The sequence below is a fragment of the Lactuca saligna genome, chromosome 5, assembly GCF_052625555.1.
Source record: "Lactuca saligna cultivar CGN05327 chromosome 5, ASM5262555v1, whole genome shotgun sequence".
Lineage (NCBI taxonomy): Eukaryota > Viridiplantae > Streptophyta > Magnoliopsida > Asterales > Asteraceae > Lactuca > Lactuca saligna.
In genome coordinates this window covers 20,828,647-20,837,525 of record NC_136421.1, presented here as the reverse complement: position 1 = coordinate 20,837,525, position 8,879 = coordinate 20,828,647, and the positions used below count along the sequence as shown (strand labels likewise).

General features: G+C 35.2%; 1 long non-coding RNA gene across 1 annotated transcript; it reads right to left on the bottom strand.

Moving 5' to 3' along the window:
• Positions 1 to 4,241: 4,241 nt before the first annotated feature.
• Positions 4,242 to 6,640, bottom strand: LOC145045434 (uncharacterized). Its single transcript, XR_013681827.1, has 2 exons — positions 6,071 to 6,640; positions 4,242 to 5,045 (listed from the first exon to the last, which is right to left on the bottom strand). It is a non-coding gene; the product is annotated as an uncharacterized LOC145045434 (long non-coding RNA).
• Between the last annotated feature and the right edge of the window lie 2,239 nt (positions 6,641 to 8,879).

The following is an 8,879-nucleotide window of genomic DNA, read 5'->3' as shown; positions in this document are numbered from 1 at the left end:
CATTAGAACCGAACTACCCCGTTAGCAACCCAACCTCATACTGGCGAATCACACAGAAGATCCCTGGCTGCTGGCTGACAGATCTCCAAATTGTCAATCACCTAAATAACACCCATTTAACAATTGGGTTTCAATGCATAACCATAAATCCATACTTGGGCTAAAAAGAACATTTTATACCTAACCTAGCTTGTTCAAGACCATGGCCCAAACTCACACTCTGAAGGCCCAAAAGTCAAATAATCAACCAAGGCCCAATTATGGCCCAATTTTCCAAATTAGGCCCAACCCCCTTACATGGTCCGTGCCCTCAAGCACATCCAAATATCCTAGTCCATACACTTATTTTCCGATGGCCCATAAAGAACCTAAACACCTAAGCCTAAAAGCAAGGCCCAACTCGAAGCCCAAACACAATTAGGGTTTTCACATAAAATGACGAATAGGGTTAAGCAAGAACACTTAATCCATTAAGGTCTTAATCCATTAAGTCTATCACTCTACTAGGTCAATCATGCAATGTGGTCGGTCATAATTCATAACTCCAATCCAACGGTCCAAAACACGGGTCCTGACATGTCCCACAGTAAAGTCTCCAAGATTAGAGTTTTCTAAGCCCTAATTAGGGTTTCCAACCCAAGCACAAGCCAAATAGGTCCATGGTTAAATTTTTAGGTTAATTAGAGTTTCACTAGGCTGGGCACCACTCATTGCCACCTCGAGCGGTGGTGGTTCACAACGGCAGCCACCACCTCACGGCGGTGGTGGTAGTTTTCGAGTTAAAATCTGACTACAAAGTTCCAATACATCAACCAATAACATCCATACATACAAGATTTCATGCACATAGCCACCTAACACGGTGAATGATGGCGGCAGAAAGTGGAAGCAAGGTGACAACCACAATGGTTAGCTGCCATGGTGGTTTCCCAAGTTTTCCGGCCAAAAACCCAACACATAAACACCTCAACCACACAAAACGACACTACGCATACACACCCACAACCACCTTCACGGTGGATTTTCTTTTGATGTCCAACCAAGAAAATACGCACACACAAGACATGAACAAACTAGAAACAGAAGCACACACACCCTCACTTTCAAAATATGAACAGAACCACCCACCTAGTGGTGTGTGGCAGTGAGCCACGAGTAAGTTGTTGTGGAACGGAATAAAAGTGTAAGGAGAAGGAGTGGTCGTAGTGGGGAACAGGGTTTGCGTCTCCATCGACGAACAACATATGTAACATCCCGACTCCAAAGTACTTTATTTATTAATGAGTGACTCGATGAGTTGGGTGTTCAACTTATCGAGTAGAGTTGGATTGAGCACGTGGGTTTAAAGATCGACTCGACGAGTCAGAGAGCCGACTCACCGAGTTGGCACTGTGAGATGAAACCCTAAATCTCCGATGTTGGGACCTATTTAAAGGACTTAAAGCCCTTATTTCTTCCTCCCTTATCTCTAGAGATCCGTGTGAGAAACCCAAGATCGGTTCCATCAATTTTGAGAGAGAAAGAGTCTAATTTAGGTGCTCTTGTGCAACTTTGGAAGAAGATTTGAAGAGCATCTTGGCTTGGACTAGAAGGGGATGTTTGGATCCAAAGATTCTTTAGTGGTTAGCTTTTGTTGGAGGTAAAAAGATGCTAATTTAGATATTTCTTTGGGGGAGATTTTAGGGTTTTACTCCCATCCACCTTGTGTTATTGTGTCCCTTGAGCATATCTTGAGGTTGAAACCTCAGATCTGGACTGTAGGAGGTCTTGTGAGCCTAAAGACCCAAGCTTTATGGAGCTAGAGGCAAAAGTTTGAGCACCGAACCCTTGTAAGAGCTTGTATTGGCATTATTGAGCCAATATGCCATGCATGAACGTAAAGTTGCAAGCTTTGCATGGTATTCGAGCTTTAGGAGGTCAAATCCAGAGTATGGAGTAGCATTTCTATCTTAAAACCTCTAAATGAGAATTTTGACTTAAGGGACTCGACGAGCCAACTCGACAAGTCGGTTAGGGTTTATCCCGATGAGTCTGAGCATGTTGTAACTCGACGAGTTGACAGGTTAACTCGGCGAGTTGAGTTGGTTTTCATGAGGCTTTTGAGGAAACAAGAGGACTCGACGAGTTTCTTTGATGCACTCGACGAGTTGGGTCAACATGGATTGTTGACTCGAGTTTGACTTTTGTTGACTTTTAAGGTTTTGACCAAATGTGAGTAATAGAGACCATGGAGGGGTAGAATGGTCTTTTACCCTTCCCAAAAGTTAGATAGGGGCTAGTATGAGCTATTTAGAGTTGTGGTTTAATTAGAAATAATTATCACATGTGCTAGGCGGAGGCTAGATCGATGATTCGTGTACGAGGTGTATTTGCTTGCTTCCTTCGAGGCAAGTCTTCTCACTATACTTACCATGAGTGGTATCTATGTGTGACCAAAGGGTATTATGTGTTATATTGAGTATTTTGATATCCTGCATTATGTCTTTGTGAGATATGCTGAGTATTATTATTATGAGCTTGTTGAGTTAGGATCGGAGGGTCCACCCGAGTTGTGGGACCGAAGGGTCTCCACTAAGACACATTAACACGAGGTTCGTATTGAGTTAGCCTCGAGTGGCTAATGTGATGTGTGTGGTATTTTGGGGAACTCACTAAGCTTCATGCTTACCGTGTTGTGTGATATATGTTTCAGGTATTTTTCTTAGATCGCGGGAAGGCGTCGACTTGATTGTACACACGTAAAAGAGGGTTATGTTTTTAGGATCCTAGGTTTTTAATCAAACAATTAGGGAGTTGTGTTTTGATAATTATATACTTGGGATTTTTGTGTGAAATATGTTATGAGAATTATGCGATTTTAAAATGAAAAAAATTTATTTGAAAATTTACGGTGTTAAAACAGCAGCGACTACGATTCACGATTCTGGAGACCCACTGATTCGGCATCTACGTCATGCTCTTCGTTGCTGTTGGCATTCACACTGACGGTTTGGCTTCGGTGGTCTCCGGATTCAACTGTGGCTAGGAGGCGCGCGATGGCCAGAGGTAGGGGGTATAAGGTTGGCAGCTGAAAGATATAATTAGGGTTAGGGTTTCCTTGGTGATGCATCCTTAAAATGGGAAGGGAAGGGGACCGGGTTCATGTCATGTGTCTGATTGGAAACATAAGCCCATAATTACACTTCCAGTCCCTCGCCCTCAATTCCTTTCAAACTAAGCCAACTAATTACCAAACCGCCCCCAACTTCCGAAATTCATTACTATTCAAGTCTAAATGTTTCAATATAGATCCCAAATTCTAGAAATTCTATCATTTAACTCCTTATGGATAATGCTGATAAATTATTATGAACTTAGGGTTATTATTCATTTATTAATTTTATCTATTTATTTATTTATTAAACGTAATGTTACAGTTACATACCTGGTGAAGAGAATGGAAATCCAGATGTTGGATTAAATGTTACCTCTTTCAAAACTTTTGAATCATGTGTTATGCCCTCCCATCCAGCCCATACAAAGGTGAATATCATATCAAAATCACAAATTCCTATTAGATTTTGATAACATTCACCTTTTCCTCTTCCCCTATAGCGAGTTTGTTCATCAACGGACACAATTGCATGTACAAGTGTTGCATTTAGTGCAGCTACTGCTCCCGGAAATATGTCTTTTAGCCGTCTATGTCGTTCTGAGGTATGTCTTGTTGTATTAGAAGATGTCGGTACTATAATTTCTTTTTCAAAACACATCGTTGCACATAGGACCTCGTGGAAACATTGATGAATCGTTTGTAAGGAGTAGTGAAGCCTTCCTTTAATGGCTCAAAAACATTCATTATGTCCTATAACATGTAAAAATATAGTCATCCTCTCTTCAATGCTTATTGACCTACTACGTTGTAACTAATTTCTTTGAGTAAAATGATTGCATAAAAATACAAATGCTTCTTGTGAAAGATGCATCATATCGTAACATTCTATAGAACATTTGTGTATCAAATCTTGTATATACGCATGCCCGATTTCTTCCAATTCGTTGGCTTTTATTCTTTCAAATATTTTTTTTCCTTTGTTGGATAAACGTAAACCAATACCATGAGAGTATAAGGAAACCTAAAAACTCACATTCGTTATCCATATGTAACAAGTTAAATGTTAAATATAAATCACATACATTTATAACATAAACCATAACATAAATCAATAACATAAAAACCCATAACATATAAATCCATCACATAAAAATCCATAACATAAAAATCCATAACATAAAAATCAATACCATATAACAATCTTAAACATAACACATAAAAAACTTAAACATAAAAAATCCTAAACATAACACATAACAACCCTAAACATAAAAATCCATAACATGTACCGCAACATAAATCCATAAAGCATAAAGCTAAAAACATCCTAAAATCATATTAAATTCAACCAAGTAATCCAAAATTCTTGCCTGCACTTTTCACCCACAACTCAAAAGTCGAAGACTCGAGGCGTAACCAAATTTTCCTGTTACCAACATTTTCAACAAATAACATAAGAGCAGTGATGTATTTCGGATCAAATTTTCCCCACTCCAAGCCTTTCAATTTATAAATACATTCATCCATCTTCTTTTCAAGATTATTTGTTTGCGTGAACACCTGAGTTGCCTTCATAATTTCCTTTCCAACCTCTCTTAGGTTATCATCCAGTGTGTCCTTGGGTGCAGGTGCATTTCGTTTTTCTCTTTTGTTTTTGGACCGACCAGAGGAATCTTCACTTACAGGTGACGCACTTATATGTGGGGATACTGTTGAGGAACTTGTAGGGGTGTAGTGTTGAAGCTAAGGTTGGGATATCCATTTGAGGTGGTGGATCTACCATCTCGATATCCTCATAATCTTGTTTAGTAAATACTTCTTTTGGATGAGGGAGTGTCGAAAATAGTCCCCAAATGGCAGCACTAGTCGAGGTCACACCGTCAAACAATTGAGTGCATAGATATGGGTAAAGGAGTGGCGCATTTCTTAATTTCTCAACCATATTATTCAACTGTTTGAAAAAAATGATATTATTATTAAACTTTTAAAGCAAATAATAATGTGTCTTAAATTAAAAGAACACATTTGCCTCCGCTTTCCACTCTTCACCCGTCATTTGAAACGTGTTTCTTATAGGATTATAGAGATTCCCAGTTTTGTTTTTTTAATTTTAACCAAACCACATACTTGCTTTTTAAGTAGTCATAACGATATTTATTTGTTTTTTTCGTCAACAACAAAGTCATGTTCTTTTTTTAAGTTTTCAGTTATTGTATTCCATGAGTTTCCTTTGAGACCACTACTTACTTGTTAGTTATTGTATACATGCGTCAAGAAAAGTTTTGTTCACAAAATTCAAAGACCAACTAGCTCTATTTCTCTTTTATGCCATGTCTATGGAATAAATGAATGCTAAACATTTGACATAAATATATACACAAATATATACACATATACATGTATACACCAATATACACACAAATATGCACACATATACACAAATATATATACATATACACAAATTGTCTTATCTTAAATAATTGCAACTTTTGAAAAAGCCTTTTTGTAATTTTTGTTAATGCTAAACTTAGGAATAAACATATACACAAATATATATACATATACACATATACACAAATACATAACTCTAAAGGTATACAAAAGAAAAACATATACAGACATATACACATAGAAACATATACACAACTTTTGTGTAATTTTCATTAAAGGTATAAAAAAGCTTTTGCAACTTTTAGGAATAAAGCAGCAAAACATTAAACAACAAAGCAGGAATATGATATCTTATCCAAACACATAACTCGTATACATTTAAGCAAAAACCGAAATCCCACTAAAAACTTATATATTTCTCAGCCAAAAATAGAAGGAACGAGTGGGGGGAAGAAATCAGCAAACAATTAAAAAAACTTCAGAATGAAGAATGCAAAGAAGTAGCTGATCATGGGAAAAAATTAAACAGAACATTCAATAAAGAAATATAGAACGAGAACGAAGGAAGAAAGAAGAAATTGTTACGTGTTGATCGGTCATGTCGTTGCTTCGTCGATCGCCGCCTTTTCTCTGTGGAGGTTATCAACATATTACGTAGTGTAAATTCCGAATACGCATAACCAATATACGTCCTAGTCCAGCGATTGAGAGGGAAGGGCCGAATCAACCTTTTTTCTTAGACCGAGTCTTATGATTGGACCGAGTCATTAATTGTAAAAACAAAATTAAACATCCTGATCTATCCTTTTTGGTCCAGGTCCCTGTTGGACCCAATTAGAAACAATAACAAACGACCCCTTAACTCGCAAGTTAATTTTATTCAAGTCTCGGATGATTATGTTTAATGATCAAAAGAGAGTAGGAGCAATCATATTTGAGGTAGTTCAATGGTCTAGACTAATTGTCTTTTAAGAAAAAAAAAATATGACCTTAATCCTTTGAAAATATACTCATTAACTTGAATGGAATCAATTCGAAAATATATTATTACTTTGACTTTAATCCTTTGAAAATACACTTTATAAAAAAATCACAAATCTTTGGGTAAATTACATGAATGTTCCATGTGGTTTGCACGTTAATCTACATGCTTGGTCTTTAATCTTTTTTTTTTTTTTTTTTTTTTTTTTTTTTTTTTTTTTAAATTCAAACCATCCTTATGGTTTTTTTATCGGTTAATAATCATTATCATTAATTGAAGAAAATTTTACATAGAGATAGCGGGTAAACGAGCAACAGGCTGTGTCGCAACTCCTTTTTGAATGACAAAACTAACTCTTTTAAAAAATATCTATAGATCTTGGGGTCAATACTATTACTATGCATAACCCGTTGGATTTTGGTCTGAATAATAATTATTTTTCCCTTAATAATATATCTTAATTGTTATATAGAATAATTGTGTAAATAAGCACACCGAACCTCTTTCCCTTATCCCCCCCCCCCCCCCCCCCCCTCCCAACCACCCTTCCGAGACTTGAATAAAATTAATCTCCTTAAAGTAATGGTGTACTTATTTACACAATTATTTTATATAAGAATTAAAATATATTATTAAGGGAAAAATAATTATCATTCGGTCCAAAATCCAACGGGTTATGCATAGTAATGATATTGACCCCAAGATCTATAGATGTTTTTTAAAAGAGTTAGTTTTACCATCCAAAAAGAAGTTACGGCATAGTCTGTTGCTAGTTTACCCGTTATGTCTATGTAAAATTTTCTTCAATTAATAATAATGATTATTGACCGATAAAAAAAAACCATAAGGATGGTTTGAATTTAATAAAAAGATTAAAGACCAAATATGTAAATTAACTCGCAAACCACATGGAACATTCATGTAATTTACCTAAAGATTTGTGATTTTTTTATAAAATGTATTTTCAAAGGATTAAAATCAAAGTAATAATATATTTTCGAATTGATTCCATTCAAGTTAATGAGTATATTTTCAAAGGATTAAGGTCGTATTTTTTTTTTCTTAAAAGACAATTAGTCTATACCAATGAACTACCTCAAATATGGTTGCTCCTACTCTCTTTTGATCATTAAACATCTATAAAAAACATCTATTGATCTCCCTATAGTCTCGCCAACACTAGTTCCCCACACTAGAAAATTCATCACCATCAAAGGAGGTTTCTGATAGCATATATGTACAAATGATCTCCAGCTTAGTTGGTAGTGATGTACCGGGTTTATATCCCACAATGGGATGAGGTTGGATGTTCGAATCTTTTAGACTCCATAAATCCTCTTTAAATGCTCTTTGTCGGGAAATTTTTCCTGAAAATCCCGTCAGGGGATGGGTTTGTCCGCTTTGCGGAGCTCGAACCTGGGGTGCACATTTAAAAGTATGTGTAGGCCCCGCTAATTCATTTTCCGTTTCCAAAAAAGATAATGTATATGTGAAATGGAAAAGGAAAGGGTTTGACTAAGGTTCCGAATAACCCCCACCTAAACGTGTCTGACGACGTCGAAGTGGAGAAAGGAACAATTACTTGCTCTTCTGATGGGTGTTCTTTTTTTTATTGGGGAGAGAGAGAGAGAGAGAGAGAGAGAGAGAGAGATATGATCCTTTAATTAATTTACTTATATCATAATAATTTAAAAGTTTGTACGTAGAAAATTCTCATTATTTTGAGAATTTTGTTTTGATAATTAAAGTCATAATTTTTTTTAAATAGAAAAATCTTGATTATTAAACATTTTGTCCAATAGCAAAAACATCATTTTTTATATTTTAATAGAAAATAATAGATTATGTGATTTTTCCAAAATAATTGGATTTTTTGTTCAAAAAAATATTTAAAACTTTATCAAAAAATTTTCCTAAATAATGAGATTTTTCTACTTAAAATCCATAATTTAAGTAATAAAAATATATTTAAAAATATGATAAAGAGTAAAATAGTCGATTTAAGTTAATTAGAAAGTAAAATGGAAATCAAATCAAAATATAAGATGACCCAAGTTAAAAGATAATAAAAAAATAAAAAGTAAAAAAGTATTAGGGACAAACAAATATATTGCCAAAACCATAGGGAGTATTTGTGTCGGTTATCTAATTTAGTTTCATATGCACGCAAAAAGTATTTGGCCTGAAAACAATACTTGAAATCTTAAAAATATAACTACAACAATTTTTCAGTAAAACTTGATTTGGCGGTAATGTCAAATCTTAAGTTTTTTCGAGCCTTGACGAGTCATATCGTTTGTAAGGTGTGATTTAAGTCGATAATTTTTATATAATTCATATTTTATATGTATTTTCAATTATTATTTATTTTTATACACACATATATGAGTGAAGACGACGTTTTGGTAAAAC